At 35.5% G+C, this 21,071-nt stretch overlaps 1 long non-coding RNA gene across 2 annotated transcripts in view; it reads right to left on the reverse strand.

The window, feature by feature from the left end:
* Positions 1–21,071, reverse strand: part of LOC136039383 (uncharacterized) — a 58,146-nt gene that overhangs the window by 7,737 nt on the left and 29,338 nt on the right. Inside the window, exon 3 of one of the 2 annotated variants that reach the window (XR_010620430.1) lies at positions 1,569–2,463. The exons of the other annotated variant lie outside the window; for it this stretch is intronic. This is a non-coding gene — a long non-coding RNA (uncharacterized LOC136039383). Of the gene's footprint in view, positions 1–1,568; positions 2,464–21,071 lie in introns of those variants that run through there. 2 annotated transcript variants of the gene reach the window in all.

Here is a 21,071-nt window from a genome sequence, read left to right on the forward strand (position 1 = left end):
GGGCTCAACTTGCTTTTGCACTGAGTCTGTCCGCTGGTTGTCATATGGCCATGTACCCACCGAGTAAGGGCCTTATTCATTTTTTTACTGAATCTGGGCTTAGTTTTCCTTTCCACTGGATCAGGGTTGTTTTTCAACCAAGCAAGTATTTACCCTGGATCTTGTTTTTATTCTGAATCTAGTCATAGCTCGTGTTTGCATTAAGTCAGGATTTCGCCCTTCATTGTAATAAGTCAGATATCAGCTTATTTTTACGCACAGTCAGAACTTAGCCTGTTGTTCCACCGAGCCAGTTCTTAGCTTGTTCTTGCACTGTGTTCTTTTTGTGCAGTTGACAACTTGGCTTTACTGGGGTATGAACCCATTTTTTTCATGCCATATCTTAAGAATGAGAACTTGCAACATAAGCTCCTAAATTACAGATGGATAACGATCTTTCTCCAAGCCGCCTCCTCGGCACCACAGAGATTTCACCCACCCATGACGGCCTTTTTAATATGTACAATATGGTCAATTGATGACAATATTTCACTTCATTTTTGTTGAAGCACACATCTTCAACAAAACTGGTGCTTAGAGCTAAATCCTAATTTGATTAAATTACTGTCTAAGCCCACATTCAGTGTAGATACAAGATAAGCCCTGATTTGACATAAAAACAAGCCAAGTTCAAACAACGGACCGACTCTAGGTAAAAGCGAGTTAAATCCTGACTTGGTACAAAAAAGCACAGCTAAGTGCGAGTTAAGCGGGCCTCTTACTAGGCTAAAGCCTCTAATGTGCTAGCTACCGAGTTAAAGTAATAAATTACTCTGGGCATATTTATTAGGAATGTATTCTTAACGTCCGGTTAGCAAGTAATTTTAGGTCTGCTAATTTAAACTATTTGACAAAAGATAGCAAGAAAAAGGTTGTTCCGAGTTTCAGCTAATTAATACCATAAAACCTGAGTTTACCATACAATACCAGACAGACTAGGAAATCTCCATTAATTTAGTACTTAATAACAGGTTCAACGCTAAAGCAATTGAGTGGACTAGTAATTATAGTTATTTTCTTCAAATTTTGGATGGCCATTACATGACTGCATTTGAAATTAATTCACAATTGTAAAACGGTAACAAGCGAACATTAAGGTGTTGTTAAGTAAATAGAATTCTGTGGAAAAAGAAGGAGAAGGAGCTATTAAAATATATAGTTACTTTGAATAAGGATTTAACTGCAGTTTTAAGTTAAAGCCAAATTATAAGTTAAACTTAATCTTATACTGTTGTATAATTTTTTATCCGCAATAAGGTCTTATGAAGTTATACATTCCATTCTCTCCCAGTCGTAACACCATATAATAATTAGTTGTTTACCCGTTTTTACGACAATGCACGTACATCTGAAATTGTTTCCCTGAATAGGTTATTCCATCAAAGCCTTCAGCTGGTTCTGTCAACATGTGGAAATTAAAATGTGTATGTAAAAAATGTAACAATTTGATCTGTGTGTAGCCTATAAAAGATTCCTTGTAAGTCTGAGAAGTTTTAATTTTTCAATGAATAAACAGTTTATTTGCCCATCAATAGAACAACAGATTGAGCATAAAATAGGACACAAGCAATTGCTATAAGATAGGCCTAATAGCCATATGCTGTTTCGCTACTGGAATATGGCAAATTATGGGGGTTACAAATTTTTTCTCGGGGGGAGGGGGGTTAAAAAAATAAAACAAACGCATCAAAGATTCGTTTATATTCATTTTGTTGCGTTTTTTACGAGTAGGAAAATTTTTTTGGGGGGATCTAAACCACTTAGCCCCCCTGGATACGGCCTTGAATGGAAAAACACAATATATCTGTGACCAGTATATAACATTAAAGCTTCTGTTTACTTATGTCAGTACGACTATGCACAAACAAATCCTTTCCAAAAGCAATAAATGTCGGACAAAGGTGTATCCAGTATTGTTTTCGGAGGGGAGTGGGGATTTATTTCTGGTGAGGAGGTTACCAAAACCTCTTACACAAAACGCATCAAAAATTGAAGAAACGTAAAAAAAAAATTAATTCGCACTTTTGTTGCTTTTTACAAGTCAGACAGTTTCTTTTTCTGTATTTTTGGAGGAGGGGGGGGGGGAAAACCGGCCACACCCCTTCCCCGGGATACGGTCACACAATAGGAATACCAATATAAGCCTTTCAACGAGCATTTAATCTTTCTCTGTGTTTAATTTAAAGTCCAATGCGAGCAGACTCCTAATGTAATCAAGCAGTCTCTTTTTTTTTCTTTCTCGTGAAGAATATTTCTGAAATTCATCACGTTATACTAATTCCTAACAAGTGAAAGATGAATAACATAAAAAAAAACCGTCAACTTCTTCTTCTTCATCAACTTCCGCGCTTAATTTAGCTGCTATTAAATTCCGTTGGAGATGGAAGGGATCCTTGCCTCTCCCCTTTTTGCCACTCAGAGCTACTGAAAGAATAAAAACTATATGAAATATTTTATTTACTGGACAATATAAGATAAACTCAAGCTTTATTGTCACTTGAAGGGAAAAAGGCTATTCTCTGATATGTTGTGGTTTCTGTTACTTTAAGGTTCGACTTGATCACAAATTTTTATTTCTGTTCATTTCAGGATTTTTAATACTATTTTCTTATGTAAATAGTGAAATCGATTACTCATGGACAGGGTCATATTCACGATTTTTTTTGGGGGGGGATTACAAAAAATTAAAACGTACTTGAAATTTGTTAATGCGAATTTTGTTACATTTTTGCGAGTCGGACAATTTTTTTGTTGGGGGCTAGGGGCTCAAAGTCCCTAGCCTGTAGCCCCCTCCATGGATATGACCTTGCTCCAGGGTATAGAGAACTCAATTGAACACATTTTACAAACACATCGACTTATTACGGTATGTATATTTTGATGGATATTTGAAAAAAAGAAAAAATCCTCTTGATGAGATATTTTAATGACTAATCAGTTTTTTTACCTTAAAATTTATGGCAATACCACATTTTTCCCGCCAATAACCGACATAACTGTCTCCTATGTTAAAGTAGTTTCTTTCTTAAATGCTGATGTCTAGATTTCGGTAAAAATGTAAACCCCCTCCCCCCGAAAGAATTCTTGAGTAAAACACCCCCAGAAAAATCCTAGATACCGCTCTGCCCTGCACTATATGATCTTTATCTTCTTGTAAATATCTCTGTATCCTCGGAATATCTTTCTTCTTTCTTTTTTTACTAAAGCTGTTTTTATACAAGTTTCTTCTAGCAAGAACGTTTTTATACAAGTTTTATTTATACCAGCAGTCCATTTTTTATCCATTTCTATTCATTTTCTCAGCATAGAAACAATGCTTATCTATGAAGGTCCAGTCTGCCTTTTCCACTTCACACATAAACTTGAGTGATGACCTCTGATCAAAAAATTTCAAGATGATTTTAGTTCGTTTGAAGTTTGACTTATTGTATGGCTTAATTTCTACTCGTTATAGATTTTTTTTCTGTTTACTCATTTGAAAATCTTTTTTTTTTTTGTACATTCCATTGAGAAACTAGTCTGAAAGTTGAAATTGGCATAGCGTTATGTATATAACTGGATGTTACCAGTTGTAGTAATGGCTCATGTGTCCCGGTATTTTAAGTGTGATCCCATGTTCCCAAACTGGGCCGTGAGATTTTGCGAGTTTTCCGAGAAATTTATGTCTCTGGATTGAGTCTGCTAATTATTTGTATAGGTGGAATTATTCACTAATCCCCTGAGTAGCTTGGACTCTTTTTTTTTTGGGGGGGGGACGATTGTTTGGGTTAGTGATGTGAGTGTATTATTAAAAAAAAATGTTTGATGAATATATTTTTTCCCTCCTTAGATGCTAGATGCGCCGACTTGAGACAAATATTCTGCGGAGTATTTAGGAGCAAAAATTAGGTTCTTTATTGATTATATTCATTGGCACAAAGAACACAAACGAAAATATCGCTCGTCCAATGGTTTACAGACAAGCAACATCCATGGTTAATTTACGCATATCAAATAATTAGCTGATCAATATTAAATAGCACTTACGCTCAAAATAAAGTGGTCTGTCCTAAATCCATTAAAAGTAATGTATAATTAGCAAGTAGTAGCATAATTAGCAAGTGCTACATTTAAGAACTGCGAATTTTAAGATGTTTTTTTTTTTGTTTTTTTTTACTGAGGTCACCTTTGCGTTCAAAACCGTAGAAAAATTCAATAAAAATGCCTTTGGGGATACTAAGACCCTTAAAGGCACTGGAACAAGGGCCGTGAATAATGTTAATTGGTCACGTTTAAAATGGAAAAGAGGCCTTGTGTAATTTTTTAGAATTAGCTAATGGTTTTAGGTTGAAGCGTTCAGGGAATGTTCGTAAATGAAACGGTATTTGTCATGGTGTCTTTGTGTTAGAACCTGATTGAGATAAACAAAAACAAGTTGAACTTTGGCAATGGTGTTTTATTTCAATCGAAATCATTTTGGATGTGTCAGTTTTATTCATTTGAAAATTCAAATACAGCTTAATTGCATAATATTTTAAAGTGTTCAACAGGATTTTTTATTTAATTCAAATGAAACCTCTGCAAAGTTTGTATGACGAACACTTCAATTTCAAGTGGCTCTGTAGAGAAAGTAACATCATAACAAATAGTAGATCGACAGCTTATGGGTTTTTATTATAGGCAGCGCTAGAGTACTCCCTCTGATATTTAGGCATAACCAATACAATCTTGATGAAGAGGAAAAACATTGAAAGGAATTAGATTGGATCGATTCACGATGTACAAAAAACACGTAAATATTTTTCTGTGTCACTCGTAAAGTCTATCACCTGATTATATTATGTGAATGGTCAAACATGGCTTGTTCCTGAAATTAAATGAAAAACACATGTTTTTTTCAACTGGAAGTAAGGAGCAATATTAAAACTTAGAACGAGCAAAAATTATTTAGGAAGAAGTAATGGAGCAACACCATAGAATTTTTACTTGTATATAACAGTCAAGTTTTTGTTCACTTACAATTACTATATATAGACAAATCCTTTCCAAAACCAGTAAACTTCGGGCAAGGGTGTATCAAGGATTTTCGTTCGGGGGTGGGGTGGGGGTTTCTTATATGAGAGTGGTTGCCTCCGCCTCATTCCCTCACTCTACGAGCTAAAATTGAAATTTTTCTAGCACTTAAAAAGTTTTTAACTTTTAAAATAAATATTCATATTCTAATTAAACAGCTTTTGTGTTTCAAGAGATATGCTTAAAGAATTGGGACAAAAAGTGAAACTTCAGCGATAAGTGTGAGGTATTGATAAAGAAGTAACCTCACTCATATACAGAATAGCTTCTGGTTGTTTTAAGTTTTGATACTGCTCCTTACTTTCAGTTGATTTTTTTTCTAATTTGTTTTCTGACCGTTTTTCAAGTAATGCCGGGGAATCCGAATCCCCTCCATGGAAAATTCTATTCAAACAATTTTATGCATAAATTCTAGTAATTTCTCTAGTTTTCACTGGGTTTTTCATCCCCAGAAAATTCCCTTCCCAAGAAATATGTCTGCATACTTCCCAATAACAAACACCATAAGTGAGAAATACCAACAACGGGCAAATTTTATGACTTAAAGTCCTTTCCCTAGGGTCTGTGGGATGCTATGTTATCCCCTAAGGCATGGTTATTAGACTTTTTAACCATGATGAACAGAATGGTTACCTCAAAATTTTCACCAGATAAGTTTGGAGATAAAGGGACGTGGGATAGTCACTGAACAGTATTTTGGTCCTTTGAAAAGAGCACCAGAACTTATATCTCTGATGCAATTAAACCGATAAATCTGCGACAGAAGTTCAGGTGAGACCAAGGGGGTTGAAAAAGATTAGACCAAGTATTAAGCTTGGGAATGGAAGTTGTTTGGGACGAAAAGAGGGCTAAATTAGACGAAAAGTATTGGAAAAGAATAGACCAAGTCTTAAGTCGTTTAGGGTGAAAAGAGGGTCAAGTGAGACCAAGAAGGCTAGAAAAGGCTGTGCTGTTTGAAACTTGTGATGTGGCCTTCTGTTTCTTTTTTCTGTTTCTGTTTCATGGTCTGACTTATTTGTAGTAGGCTTCTTTATCTATTTCAGAAGTGTCTTGTTTGAAACTTATGTTTGCTATGTTTAATTATGCTGTTTCGTGGTTTGAGTTGTCACGGCTCTCTTTATCTATTTCAAAGGTGTGTCGTTTGAAAATTATGATTTAGCATGTTTATTTTTCTGTTTTATGGTTGGACTTCTAGGCATATGCTCTAGCTTATCTGGAGTGTGGAAAGAAGACCCCTTGATGGCCCAAATCGGCCAACATTTGCCTCCAGAGAAATGTAATATTAAAATTACACATACCAGCCTGAAGAATTAAAACTTTGAGTGAGGAGTGCCCTTCTGGCTGAATTGGAGGAAATTTTTCGAATATCCGCTGTTTGAAAATAAAGTTAAAGCTATCCAGGTCTTGTGTAATTTTCAAATGATGTAACCAAATGCTGTGAAGTAGCTCAGCACAATTAATTTGAAATATGAGAAGTAACTGCATGGTTATCTCGCATAGAAAATAAATTGAAAAGTGAGACACACTAAAATATGTGCGAAATCTCATGAAACAAATGTATAATATTGCAGCTTTTGCTAATTAAAAATCACCGAAAATGTCCATCTAGATCACAAGAACTTACCTTGAACTAGATTTGCAAAAAAGTGTTGTGACCCTAATACATAGTATATTGTATTTTCCTAAACACAAGAAAAAATGCTAAGAATTTGCCGTTGTATTACCACACTGAAAATATATTTACTTATTTAGATAAAAATCAGACGAATTTACTAAGAATTAACCCCACTGTTTAATGTTCCCATATTTGGGGTATCAACATTCAAAGCCGACATCGATATTCCTCACCGTCTCCAAAAACTTGACATCAATAAGAACTTCCTGCTTTTTATTATTGACATAGGAGATTCTCAATGATTACTCACTTTTGGAAATCCCGGAAACTTGAATATCCTCCGCAGATCTGACCGCTGGTTTATGGATGGGATCTTTAAATTACACAACAGCTTTCTTATCAACTCTAAATAAGTCACGTTCTTCTTGATAGTAACACCATCCCTTGCCTATTTACCCTTCTTCTTAATAGATCCCAGGCCACATACAACCGTCTCTTGGAAGAAATCAGAGCCATGAGCCCACCCTTTCCTCCAGTCAGTGATGTTGCGCCTTCGAGCTGTGCCAAATGATGTCTTGAATTTGAGGTTTTCTACGGTGGAGATAAAATGTCGTTTTTCTACTTGTGTTAGAGTGTCCATCGAAAGTTTGCACAGTCGGGCACCAGGAGTGGTAGAATAGGTTTTCTTTGCAGGTTTGGATTATACCAGCTCTGACATTTGTTCCTATAAGTGACGTTGTGTCAGCTTTCGAAGATCTCCAGGACGACTTTGGCACTGATTTAACCGAGCTAATAGACTACTTTGAGGACACATATATAGGTCGTCCAAAAAGAAACCAAAAGGTCACCCCCTTCCAGTTCTATTGTCATATGAAATACCAACTATGGATATGCTCAGAGCCTCCTGCGAAAAAAAAATTTGCTCACGTACTTACTTTCGGCGGGAACCAGACAAAGAACTGTCCTGCCCAGCAGCAATAGACTTTGGAATTATGTCCAACGACCGTTTCGATCTGTCTGTTGCAGCTTCACCAGCGAACTTCAGCCAGTCTTTATCCCATTTCCTACCATGCCTACAGATTCTGTGTCACTGTGACAGATTCTGTATATTCTGTCATTTCATCGTTTTAACATTTGCTCTTTTTATGGGGAAGTCCCTAGGTCCAAATCCTGAGGGGTCATCACCCTTCTTGGATTGGAGGGTTTGAAAGTATTGGTTGAATTTCTTTAATTCATGCTTTTTTGCTTATATTTTGTACCGTTTATCAGCTTTTCAACGTTTGTATTTCCATTGTGAAGTTTCAACTGCTTGTTGTCTATAATTTCATAATGTTTGCACTCAGATTTCTTGTTTTCGAGTTTTAGTTGCGTTTTGTTGAAATTTCAACTTTTAACATTTTCTTTAAATTTTTTAACTTTTGTATTGGTCATCATTTTTTACTTTTCAAGACTTTTATGTTTCGTCAGGGATATACAGACAAGTTTATAATTTTGGGACTCGCATCTCTAAATTTTCCAATCTTTCGGGGACTTCCCCCTTACTCTATTTCAGGGCACTTTTGGGCCAGCCATCTTCTTTGAATTTCTTTAGTGACGTATTCTTTCTATTTTCTTACCGTACTTTTTCTTGATTAATTGAGATACACAAAGTAAAGCGGATCTGTACGCTTAATGTGTTAGGTACAATTATTCTGCATTTTATGTAGTTAGAATTGTTTTCTAACTTCACAATGTTCATATATTTACCCTCCCCTTCTAATGTGCATATATAGCCCAAATTGTATATTTTCCATCTTCTCTGTCACTTTTCTTTGTCTTGTCTCACGCTAAGCTGAAAGAAACTAAAAAAAACTTTTTGTAGTAAACACATGACGACACCCTGAAAACTAAAGAACAAAATTCCAATATCATTCTTCCCTAACATCATTCCAATATTTGACCTATTCCATCCAATTGACTAAGAAATTTTTTTGCAGGTTTAAGTTGAAACCTCAATACATAGTTTGTCGATAAATTTAAATCAACTGGCTACATCAGGATTTCACTCGATGGTCTTTTGGAAATCTTGGAAGCAAAATTTGCGTAGCAAAATGGCGGAAATAGCCACTTGGCTTTAGAAAACCTTGCTTTTGATGCTTAAAAAGGTCCAAATAAACTCCAATTTCTCTTCTAATTATCCTTTTTCTATTATTCTAGCATCATTGTTTATTATAAAACCTTTCTAGACTTAAGAGGAGCCTTCCGAGTTAGGGCAAGGGCCGCTATAGGTTTGGAAAGGCCTAGGCTGTGACCTCCAAGAATTTAAAACTCTCTTTATGCCCCGGACAAAACATGAAAAATCTCGAAAAAAACTACACATAAAAACTAGAACTTCAAGCTATAACTTTAAAAATTTTAACAAAATTTTTTAAGACTAAAATGTTAAGACTAATATTTTAAAACAAAAATTTTGTTACTAAGACTCTAAAAACTAAAACTTCTAAAAGTAAAAATATAACAAAACTAAGATTTTTAAACTAAAATATTACAACTAAAACTTCAAAAGTATATTTTAAGCCAAGACTTTAACTTTGGAACTTTGAGACTAAAACCTTAAGACAATAAATTTAAAGCTGAAACTTTAAAACTAACACCTCAATGCTTAATTACTAAAATTAAAGCTTAAAAATAAGTTTTAAACTTAAACTTGGAAACTAAAATTTCCAAAGTAAATCTTCGAAACTAAAGCTTTTAAAATTAAAATTCGTAGGAGATTCGGAAATTCAGTATAGGTAGATAGGTAGAGCGAGTAAACCCCTAAAAGTTCTGTCGTACGCCCGACTAAAAAAGAGACTGCGATCGCTGGATAAGGGAAACGCCATGTAGCGTCTCTTAGGAAATTCATTATAGGTACACCAATTTCCAAAGACACCAAGAGAGATTGCGATTCCTATACGATGTCGTGTAAACTCCGCTATGTCCCTCTATGATGTTTAAAGGTATGGTAAAAAAAATGTACGGTAAGAAAACATAAATAAAATTTAACTTCCAGAAATTTTAAGAGGACGGTTGACCCAAAAGCCCCCTGAAATCGAGGAAGGAGTAGGACCCCCAAGACTCTGACCTAGGGACATCCCCCGTTGATCCGAAAAATAAAAAATATTTGCTAGAATAAGAAATTAGAGAAAGGTTTAAATTAAAGAAAGATGAAAAGATGAAGAGCCATTTTGACTCTGTAAATTTCCTCTATGATAACATTGCAATAGAATTAGAACTGTTGCCAGAAAATTACAAGGAAAGTACCGTAACGTTGCAAGATATTGAGTCTCAGAAAACAAACTTTAAGAAACAGAAATTTCATACCACAATTAAAGTTAAAAATGGACTCTTAAGGTGATTAAATAAAAAAAAAAACAAGTTTTTTTAACTGAAAGTAAGGAGCGACATTAAAACTTAAAACGCACAGAAATTACTTCGTATATGAAAGAGGCTGCTTCCTCATCAACGCCCCGCTCTTTACGCTAAAGTTTGACTCTTTCTCTCAATTCTTCTTTTTAAAACAGTAAAAAACTTTAGCGTAACGAGCGGGGCGTTGATGAGGAAGCAGCCTCTTTCATATACGAAGTAATTTCTGTGCGTTTTAAGTTTTAATGTCGCTCCTTACTTTCAGTTAAAAAAACTTGTTTTTTTTTATTTAATTTCTGAACGTTTTTGAATCAATGCATGTTTTGATTTTGGCTCTCCGCAGAGGAATTATCAAAACGAAATTTGTATTTTTTTTTTTTGGCTCAATGGCTTTCTCATAATTTTGATCGAATGATTTTGAGAAAAAAAGAGCGGGGGACGAAGCCTAGTTGCCCCCCGATTTTCTGGTTAATTAAAAAAGCAACTAGAACTTTTAATTTTTTACGAATCTTTTTATTGGTAAAAGATTTACGTAACTTATAAATTAGCTTACGTAAAGAACTTTTGTATTCTCATGTTTTTATTACATATATGAGGGGATTCTCCCCATCGTCAGTACCTCGCTCTTTACACTAAAGCTTAAATTTTATCCCAATTCATTAAGAATGACCCCCTGAATCACAAAAGCCGTAAAATAAGTAGTTGAAATTACTGAAAATACTTTAGCGTAAAGAGCGAGGTATTAGAAGGAGGTGAGCCCCTCATATGGGTAATAATTTCTGTTTGTTTTAAGTTTTATTGCTGTTCCTTACTTCCAGCTGAAAAAGCTTTTTCACTTTTACTTTTTTAATTGTTTTTTTTTTTTAATAATGCTAGTAAATCCTGCTCTCCCTTCATGGAAATTTTCTTCTCCCATTACAAATTCTCGAAGGAAAGTTTCCCCAGCATATCCCCCTCTTCTCAACCCCTCCCCCAAACCAAAAAAATCCTCCTGAAAACGCCTGTATACTTCCCAATAACCATTACTATATGTAAGCACAGGTCAAAGTTTGTAACTTGTTGCCCCTCCCACGGGGACTGTGGGGGAGTAAGTCGTCCCCAAAGACATAGTTATAAGGTTTTTCGACTACGCTGAATAAAATGGCTATCTCAGAAATTTGATCCGTTGACTTTGGGAAAATAATTAGCGTGGGAGGGGGCCTAGGTGCCCTCCAATTTTTTTGGTCACTTAAAAAGGGCACTAGAACTTTTCATTTCCGTTAGAATGAGCCCTCTTGCAACATTCTAGGACAACTGGGTCGATACGATCACCCCTGGGAAAAAGAAAAAAAAAACAAAAAAACAAAAAAAACAAATAAACACGCATCCGTGATCTGCCTTCTGGCAAAAAATGCAAAATTCCACATTTTTGTAGATAGGAGCTCGAAACTTCTATAGTAGGGTTCTCTGATACGCTGAATCTGATGGTGTGATTTTCGTTAAGATTCTATGACTTTTAGGGGGCGTTTCCCCCTATTTTCTAAAATAACGCAAATTTTCTCAGGCTCGTAACTTTTGATGGGTAAGACTAAACTTGATGAAACTTATATATTTAAAACCAGCATTAAAATGCGATTCTTTTGATGTAGCTATTGATACCAAAATTCCATTTTTTAGAGTTTTGGTTACTATTGAGCCGGGTCGCTCCTTACTACAGTTCGTTACCACGAACTGTTTGATGGGTTATTGACATTTCCTCTTGGAAACTTTCCCATCAAGAAAAATGCCGTCTTACACCCCGTTGAAACCAGGTAAAAAGACACTAGTGCAAAGAATACCCCTGGTGGCAAGTTTGGGAACTAAAACTTGGCGTATGGAGTAACCAAAGGTTAAAACCTTGTTTTTTAGATAAAAAAAGTTTTACTTTAAAAATACTTCAGACAGGGAAACCTTCTGATATACGCCCAGTTGACGTGTTCTGAATCACAAGGGAGGAATTGGCATTGTGTACTATAGATGTCAGTTCCAGACTGAGTCTACAGGAAGTAAATACTCGTACTTGTTAGTCCCCGTCTTTCCTGCAATGATAACTCAAACCCCCAAAACACAAACGAAATAATTAAAATATAAAAATAAGTACTCTGGGATATTCTACATTATATATTCTACCTGTATTTAAGAATATAGCTAGAATTTTCAGAAATCCCTTCCTTTCTTCACTCTTTTTATCCGTCATACTTTCCCTTTGGCTGCTTAATGTTGCATGTCAGGGGAACTTACTGGGGAATATTTGTCTGAAAGTAAGGCAAAATTTTTAAGGGAAATTTTCAGTATAGGATTTTTTCGCGGGGAGAAGTTGTTGTTGTTATTTAGTTGACGTTTGAGCGAATCAACCACTCGTATACGCGGGGGAGAAGTTTCCAGGAAAGGATTTTTTCCTGTGGAAGTAACATAGAAACCTCAAAAACGCGATTAAATTACATTACGTTTATGCATCTTCGAGTATACTGTATAAACGAAGTGAAAGAATATGTAATCTGCAGCTTGTAGAATGGAAACTGCAACATTTATTAAGAGAGGAAATATTTGACAAAAATATATTTATTTCTTACTCATAGCTATTCGGACAAAAGAGTGTTTCAAGCTTTGTTATCTTTATTGTTGATGAATAAACCCTTTCTTTCTTAAAGAAATAAATCTTATCTCTCATACTTAAAAAAATTGACTTGATATTTGCGCTTCTCAAAGAAGCAAATTCTCTCAATGGAGAAGAAGAAGGAAACCTTGGATCAAATTTTGGATAAAAGCTTACTTTAAGCTTTAAAATCATTTTTGCTTACTCGCATTTCTGCTCTGTTTGGTCGACCTTCAAAATGAGTAATATTGGATGGTTTTAAAAATAAAAACTGGAAAAATCCTTTCTCAGCCTGTTTGAAGGTATCACACATAGGTACATGACTCTTTTTAATTCTTAGGGTTAAGCACCAGTGGACTGTTTTCAGATATAAACGTAACCAGCGGGTTTAATTTGACTAGAAAGCTCTTTCAAATCGCATAAAATAGATTTGTCATGAAGGCGTCACAATTTTCGGATCCCGACGCCCGGACTGCATGGAAAATTATATTACACGAACCGTTTTGACTGGAGGAAATCGAAGAGAGACGCACAGTGCATTGCTATACATTACGAACTGATACAAGCTGTCATTAATCCAGGATCCCCTATTCAAAATTTTGTACAACACGGTGTCGTTAAATAGGTTATTGTTTCTTCAATGGGCACCTCTCCTCGTTTTCAACATGGACGTCTGTTTGCAGTTATAGTAAAGGCCAGCCAATAACTCCTGCTTTGGTACCACTATGAGAGCACACAAACAGGATTCCTGTTTCAGTAGGGAGGGAGTACGAATAATATTATGATATTGGGATGTACAACTGTTTCATAATGCAGGACCAAATCCATCCTTTCAGGCTATCTTAGTCAAGCGTCCTGAATGTGTGGGAAGTATGGTATGTACCAGTAAGGACCTAAGAGAAGTGGGAAACTGGGGTTCTGAATAACTTGATGTCAGTCATGGAGGCTGCAGTCATTAATCAGCGTCTATTAGCCGAATGCTGCAATGAATTATTTTTCATAACAATTGTAATAGTCTTGTGTGTTATACTTGACTCTAAATCGTGAAAAACGTTGACATTAACTACTGTTTTGGTTCGAATCGTTGATGAGCAAATAAAACTAACAGGATTACCCCACCCTCTGAAGAAGGAAATACATCTGTCAAAATAGGATTTAATAGCCACTATAATGTCTAGCAATTATCACCCAAAGACTTCCTTCATCAAGAACAGTCTGTAGGTAATTCTTAACTTAACAGTTGTTTGTGGTATTTCGTGACAGCTTAAATGTCGGATTACTTGCAATAGATATTAGGAACTTATAAATGATTGATATGACGTTATAAACTGGCTATTTCTATCCATCAGTGTTTAAATAACTGTGGGTTGCTATCAGTGAAATCGTATTATTTGGACAAATAAGTACCCTACCCGCAGGAGGTCTTCTCAATACTTTGTCACTATTCACTAGTAAATACAGCTAAAAGACTCGAATTGGTCTACGGATGTAATGAGCCTATAATTGACGATTTTATTTCCGCGTGCTTGTAGTTCTAAATTATTCATGTGAAGGTTTAACAAGGGAAATGTAGAGAATAAAATTAAACATGGCTCGAGTTTGGTGACAAGCCTGAGTTAGAAAAATTAAGAGTATAAGAAACGATTTAACTTTATGGGAAAACGAACAATGAAGGACATCTTGACCAGAAGCTACTTGAGATACGAGTGGATCATCACTCCGACCAACCTCGCACTATAATTCCGGGACCTTCAAACAAAGGTGCAGACAGCTCATGCATTACAAGTATTTTTGATTTTCAGGAGATATCTTGGATACCTCCCAAAACTTGCTATTTTATTGTACTAGCATTGGTTGCATATATTCTTAATGTTTTAGAAACATTGTACATAAAAATAAATAAAATGGTGCCTACAAAAAAAGTTGTTTTAGTAAAAGTCATAGTGTGGGCGGGGGCAGATCTCTGTCCCAGATTCAGAGTTGAGCAGACCTGGAAAAAGATCTAACACCCTCAGAAAATGTTAGAATGTTTCTCAAACATTGGTTGCTTATGTGATAATTTAAGATCTCATTCGGTATTTTTATTTTTATCAGGATTTTAAGTATAGGAACACTTTCTATAAATTTCTGGAGTCATTTATGAATTATTTAAAGAATCTATTATTAAAGTCTTTCATCGATTCCAAGGGGGGCTAAACATATTTTGCATCAAAAATTGCCAGAGCAGGGTGGTACCAAAAGGCACTCAAATGGCACAAGAACTATCAATTTTTAATCAAATTAGTCTCCTCCGAAGTTTATACGATCACACATGGCTCTGAAGAACAAAGTAAGTAAGAATATGTTGAAGCCATATAGTTCTTTACTATAAGCATTGCTAGTGCGTTGCATCTGAAAGTAAGGAGCGACACTAAAGTTTCAAAGGACCATAAGCTATATCGTATATGCGGGGGCTGACCCCTCCTAAACTACTCGATCTTTATGCTGAAGTTTGATTTCTGTCTCAATTGTCTAAGAATGACCGCTAAGGCACGAGAGCTATTGAACTGGAACAAGAAGCGTTTTTAAAGTACTATAAAACCTTAACATAAACATCAATGGGTTGAGTAGGGGCGTGCCCCCAAAATATAAAGCATAATGTTTGCTTGTTGTAAGTTTTAACTCACTGTTTATTTCCATTTGAAAAAAAAAACTGTTTGTTTATATAAAAGCAGTCTGAACCCACAAATAATTTACCGCATCCAACAACTATTGCATGTGTACGTATCATAAAATGTTTAATAGTTTTTTGCTTTATAATGGAGCAAAGACAGCGGTACACTTAACTAATAAGGCTCATAACCTCTAAATTCATTTCTGATGTGTCGACAGTGAGCAAAAGTACTGAAATGTTATTCTTTAAACGAAACACATGCATTAAAATATACATATTATTTCATTTCTTGGTTTTGCATTTCAAGAATAAATTCCCACACTTCTGTCACGGTATATTTAATCACAACCTTAATAACGCAATAACATGATGAATGATTGTGTCCTAACCAATGAAATTCCATTTGGAGTGTTCTAAAGACATTGCCGCCATTATGAAATGTTAATCATTTTAGCTTTGTTTAGTTATTCTAATTATATTGTGTAGCCTCTGTAAAAAAGAAGAAGAAAACAGTTTATTCTCGCTGGAATAGTATTAAATTTCTAGCTTTTGTTTGGTTTAGCAGTTTCTTTTGTTAGTTTACTAAATTGAATTATGGTGACTAAATTTTATTTACCCCTTCCCCAAGTGTTGTAATGTGCTGCATATATGAATTGACATTATATTTGATATCCTTGAATTGAGATTAATTTAAAAGCAAACTTTTTTTCACAGCTCAAGTTTTTCAAAGACAAGTAAAGAGCTCCATTAGACCCAGAATGAGCAAAAATAAAGTAAAATAATCTTCCAAGGGTAAAATTGCCACACATCAGTATCGACAAACAAAGGAAACTCAAAACGAACAAAAAACACAATAAATAGCCGAGTCAAACTGAAACCGAGCAAAAATTAACATGAGTAGGTCTGATAACCCCTATGCCCTCTCAAGACCAGAACACAATTTGCGCTTCACTAAAAATAATAAAAAAAAAAAAAAAAAAAAGAAAAAAAGGGGATTTTCAGCTGAATTGACATATAATGAAATTTCTTCGTTAAGACTTGGATAATTTTTCAATTATGAAAGTAAGAAAGGTGAAAACATTTCAAACGTATTTTGTTTTCAGTAAAGCGCAAATTGAGTTCTGGTCTCGAGACCTACTATTGACAAGGGTACTATCCCTTTCAATTTCCAATTGAAACAACTCCGTCGATACGAAATGCCCTGTTCAATGACAACTTCTTCGATACGAAGTGCCCTGGTGTAAACAAAACCCCGCCCCCCAAAAAATAAATAAATAATGCATTGTGCCCACATCGCTCTTTACTTAGGCAGCGCTATTGCGCTGCCTATGATAATAGTTTTGGACATACTACTGCTTCTACTACTACTACTATTGCTACTACTACTGCTACCACTATTATTATTATTATTATTATTATTATTATTATTATTATTATTATTATTATTATTATTATTACAACTGCTAAAAACCCGCTCCAATGCTAAGACACCTGAGGTCAATATACCTGCACAGGCCCCTTCACTATCCTACTATGTTCATGGCTTCCCTCTTTACATCCTCCCAAAAATTTCAATTTCTTTGAATTCTTTCTTACGACCCTTTCCCTCTCCATTCAGGGTCGATCTGCTTTTTTTCGGCCCTAGATGGATGGCCAAGGAGGATGATCTTTCACAATTTGTAGTCCTAGAAAGCCGGAGTACCGGACAGTGCCATATTTTTCACACAGCTTACGGTTTGAAATATGGTCAGTAAAACTGGCACCCAAAACTAATTGTCCAATGCCCTAACATTTCGAAACTATACCTGACAACTGATTTCCCTGCTGTTATCAACATTCTAATCTGTATCCGCAAATTATTTTCCTATTTTTTTCAAAAATTAAAAAAAAGAACACCCTGAGCCTTATCTATTTTACTTTTAACACCTTGACTGCTCCTACAGTCTTTACCAATAATACTACCAAGGTAAGTGAATACATCAACTTGATCAATCTTTTCATCCCTGATCACCACCTCTTCAACTTCACTTATTCTTAGTTTAAGCGATTCAGTCTTCTTGAAATTGACTTTCAAATCTTCAAAAACTAATTCATTTTGGTAAAATTTTCATCAAAGAAACTCAAATCATCCATAATATACAATTCAAGGAGAGTTTTACTTTCCCATTTGATTCCATGCTCTCCAATAGCGTTTGTCATGTCCTTTAGACATAGTCCATGAAATTCTCTCACGAGCAATTTTCAATTATTAATCGAAGATTAAAAATTTGGTCAACAAATCTTCTCCCATGTTTAAAATGACCCTATTCTCATCTTAAAATTTTATCTACACCATCTCTAAGAATCATGAAAATAATTTATACCATCTAAAAAGAACCGATATGCTAAGTATTTTGTAAAATAGTTCGTGGTATCGAATTGTAGTAAGGAGCGACCCAGCTCAATAGTAACCGAAAGTCTAAAAATCAGAATTTTGATACCAATATTTACATCAAAAGAATCGCATTTTAATGCTGATTTTAAATATATACGTTTTATCAAGTTTGCTCTTACCCATCAAAAGTTAAAGTAAATTTGCATTATTTTAGAAAATAGGGGGAAACACTCCCTAAAAGTCTTGGAATCTTAACGAAATCACACCTTCGGATTCAGCGTATCAGAAAACACAACTGTAGAAGTTTCAAGCTCCTATCTACAAAAATGTGGATTTTGTATTTTTTGCCAGAAGACAAATCACGGATGCGTGTTTATTTGTTTGTGTTCTTTTTTTTTCCCAGGGGTGATCGTATCGACCCAGTGGTCCTAGAATGTCGCGAGAGGGCTAATTTTAACGGAAAGCAAAAGTTTTAGCGCCATTTTTGAATGACCAGAAAAATTGGAGGGCACCTAGACCCCCTCCCACGCTCATTTTCTCCGAAGTCACCAGATCAAAATTCTGAGATAGCCATTTTATTCACCAGAGTCGAAAAACCTAATAACTATGTCTGTGGGGACGACTTACTCCCCCACAGTCCCCGGGGGAGGGGCTGCAAGTTACAAACTTTGACCAGTGTTTACTTATAGTAGCCTAATGGCTATTGGGAAATGTACAGACGTTTTCAGGGGGATTTTTTTTTGGTTTGGGGGAGGAGGGTTTGGCGAGAGGGGTTACGTGGAGGGGATCTTTTCATGGAGGAATTTGTCTTGGGGGAAAAGAATTTCCATGGAGGGGTGCAGAAATCTCTAGCATTATTTAAAAAAAATGAAAAAATAAATATGAGACAGTTTTTTCAGCTGACAGTAAGGAGCAGCATTAAAACTTAAAACGAACAGAAATTATTAAGCATATAGGGTTCACCTTCTCTGAATACCTCGCTCTTCACGCTAAAGTATTTTTAGTAATTTCAACTATTTATTCTACTGTGTTTGTGATTCAGGGGTCATTCTTAAGGAATTGGGACAAAATTCAAGCTTTAGTGCAAAGAGTGATGTATTGACGAGGGGCGAACCCCCTCATATACGTAATAAAAATATTAAATATAAAAGTTCGTTACGTAAGTTAATTCGTAAGTTATGCATATGTTTTACTAATAAAAACGTTCGTAAAACATTAAAAGTTCTAGTTGCCTTTTTAAGTCACTAAAAAATTGGAGGGCAATTAGGCCTCCTGCCCCACTCCTTTTATCTCAAAATCGTCCGATAAAATTTAAACTGATTTAAAAGAAAAAAATAATATGCAAATTTCATTTTAATTATTCATGTGCGGAGAGCCACAATCGAAACATGTATTAATTCAAAAACGTTCAGAAATTAAATAAAAAACAAGTTTTTTAACTGAAAGTAAGGTGCGACGATAAAAAATAAAACGAACAGAAATTACTCCGTATATGAAAGGGGCTGTTCCCTCCTTAACGCCCCGCTCTTTATGCTAAATTTTGTTGCTGTTATTAAAAGTAGAGTCGAGAGAAAGAGTCAAATTTTAACGAGCAGGGCGTTGAAGAAGGAACAGCCCCTTTCATATACGGAGTAATTTCTGTTCGTTTTAAGTTTTAATGTCGCTGCTTAGTTTCAGTTAAAGAACTTGTTTTTTTAAAATTTTATTTTCTACAGAAACTAAGCTAATGACTCTATAATTACCACGCTCAACCTTATCTCCTTTCTTATAAAGGAGTTTTATTAAAGTTTCCCAAAATCCTTTAGACACTTCCCCTTCTTCAAAAATCATATTCATAATCTTCAGTAATTTATCACGAACTCCACTGACATCGTATTTCAAGAATTTATTTGCCACACTTTCAGTGCTCGAGGCTTTAATTTTGTTAATCCTTTTAGTATTGTTTCTAACTTTTTCTTGCCAAATAAATTTCCCTAGCTTCCAAATTGTCAAAATCTTTTTCATTCTTTTCTGTTGCATATCTTGCATTTTTTTACAGGTTAACACATTATCAAAATATTCTGTCCATCTTTGTTTAGTATTTTTACGGCACTTGGTATTTACCAAGTGACTTATAGCGATCGCAAATTCCGCCGGCCTGTCCCGGTTTTTCTAGTTTGGTCACTTCCATAAGCTAGGACGATGAAATTTGGCAGTCCTATGAGGGACCAGACCATATAAAATTGGAAATAGTCGTTTCCCCGAGTCGACCATCAAGGGGAGGAGTTGGGGGGGGACAGTTAATTCGGAAAAATTAGAAGAAATGGGGCATTTTTAACTTACGAATGGGGGATCGGGTCTTAATGAAATTTGACATTTAGAAGGATATCGTGTCTTAAAGCTCTTATCTTAAATCCCAACCGGGTCTGGTGACATTGGGGGGAGTTGGAAGGGGAACCTAAAATTTTGGAAAACGCTTAGAGTGGACAGATCGGGATGAAACTTGGTGAGAAAAATAAGCAAAAATCTTAGGTACGTGATTGACATAACCTAAACGGATCTGCTCTCTTTGGGGGAGTTGAGGGAGGGTTAATTCTGAAAAGCTAGAAAAAATGAGGTACTTTTAACTTACGAAGAAGTGATCGGATCTTAATGAAATTTGATATTTAGAAGGACCTTGTAACTCAGATCTCTTATTTAAAATCCCGTCTCTTTGGGGGAGTTGGGGGGAACCTAATTCGGCAATTTGGAAAAATTAGGAAAAATGAGGCATTTTTAATTTACGAAAGGGAGATTGGATCTTAATGAAATTTGATATTTAGAAGGACCTCGTGTCTCAGAGCTCTTATTCTAAATCCTGCCGGATGCGATGAAATTGAGGGGAGCTGGAGGAGGAAACCGGAAATCTTGGAAAACACTTAGAGTGGAGATACAGTGATGATACTTGGTGGGAAGAATAAACATAAGTCCTAAATACGTGACTGACATAACCAGACAGGATTGGCTCTGTTTGGGGGATTTGAAGGGGGAGGAGGTTAATTTGGAAAAATCAGAAAAAAATGAGGTATTTGTAATTTACGAACGGCTTATCAGATCTGAATGAAATTTGATATTTAGAACAATCTTGTGCTTTAGAGCTCTCATTTTACATCTCGACCAGATCTGGTGACTTTGGGGGGGGGGCTGAAAATCTTGGAAAATGTGAAAATAGAGGTATCTTTATCTTATGAATGGGTGATCGGATCTTATTGAAACTTGATATATTGAAAAATCTTATGGTTCAGATGCCCCATTTTCAATTCGAATCGGATCTAGGGACATAGGGGGTCGGAGGGGGGAAAAAGAAATCTTGGAAACTGGA

This window comes from Artemia franciscana, chromosome 19, assembly GCF_032884065.1.
Source record: "Artemia franciscana chromosome 19, ASM3288406v1, whole genome shotgun sequence".
Classification (NCBI taxonomy): domain Eukaryota; kingdom Metazoa; phylum Arthropoda; class Branchiopoda; order Anostraca; family Artemiidae; genus Artemia; species Artemia franciscana.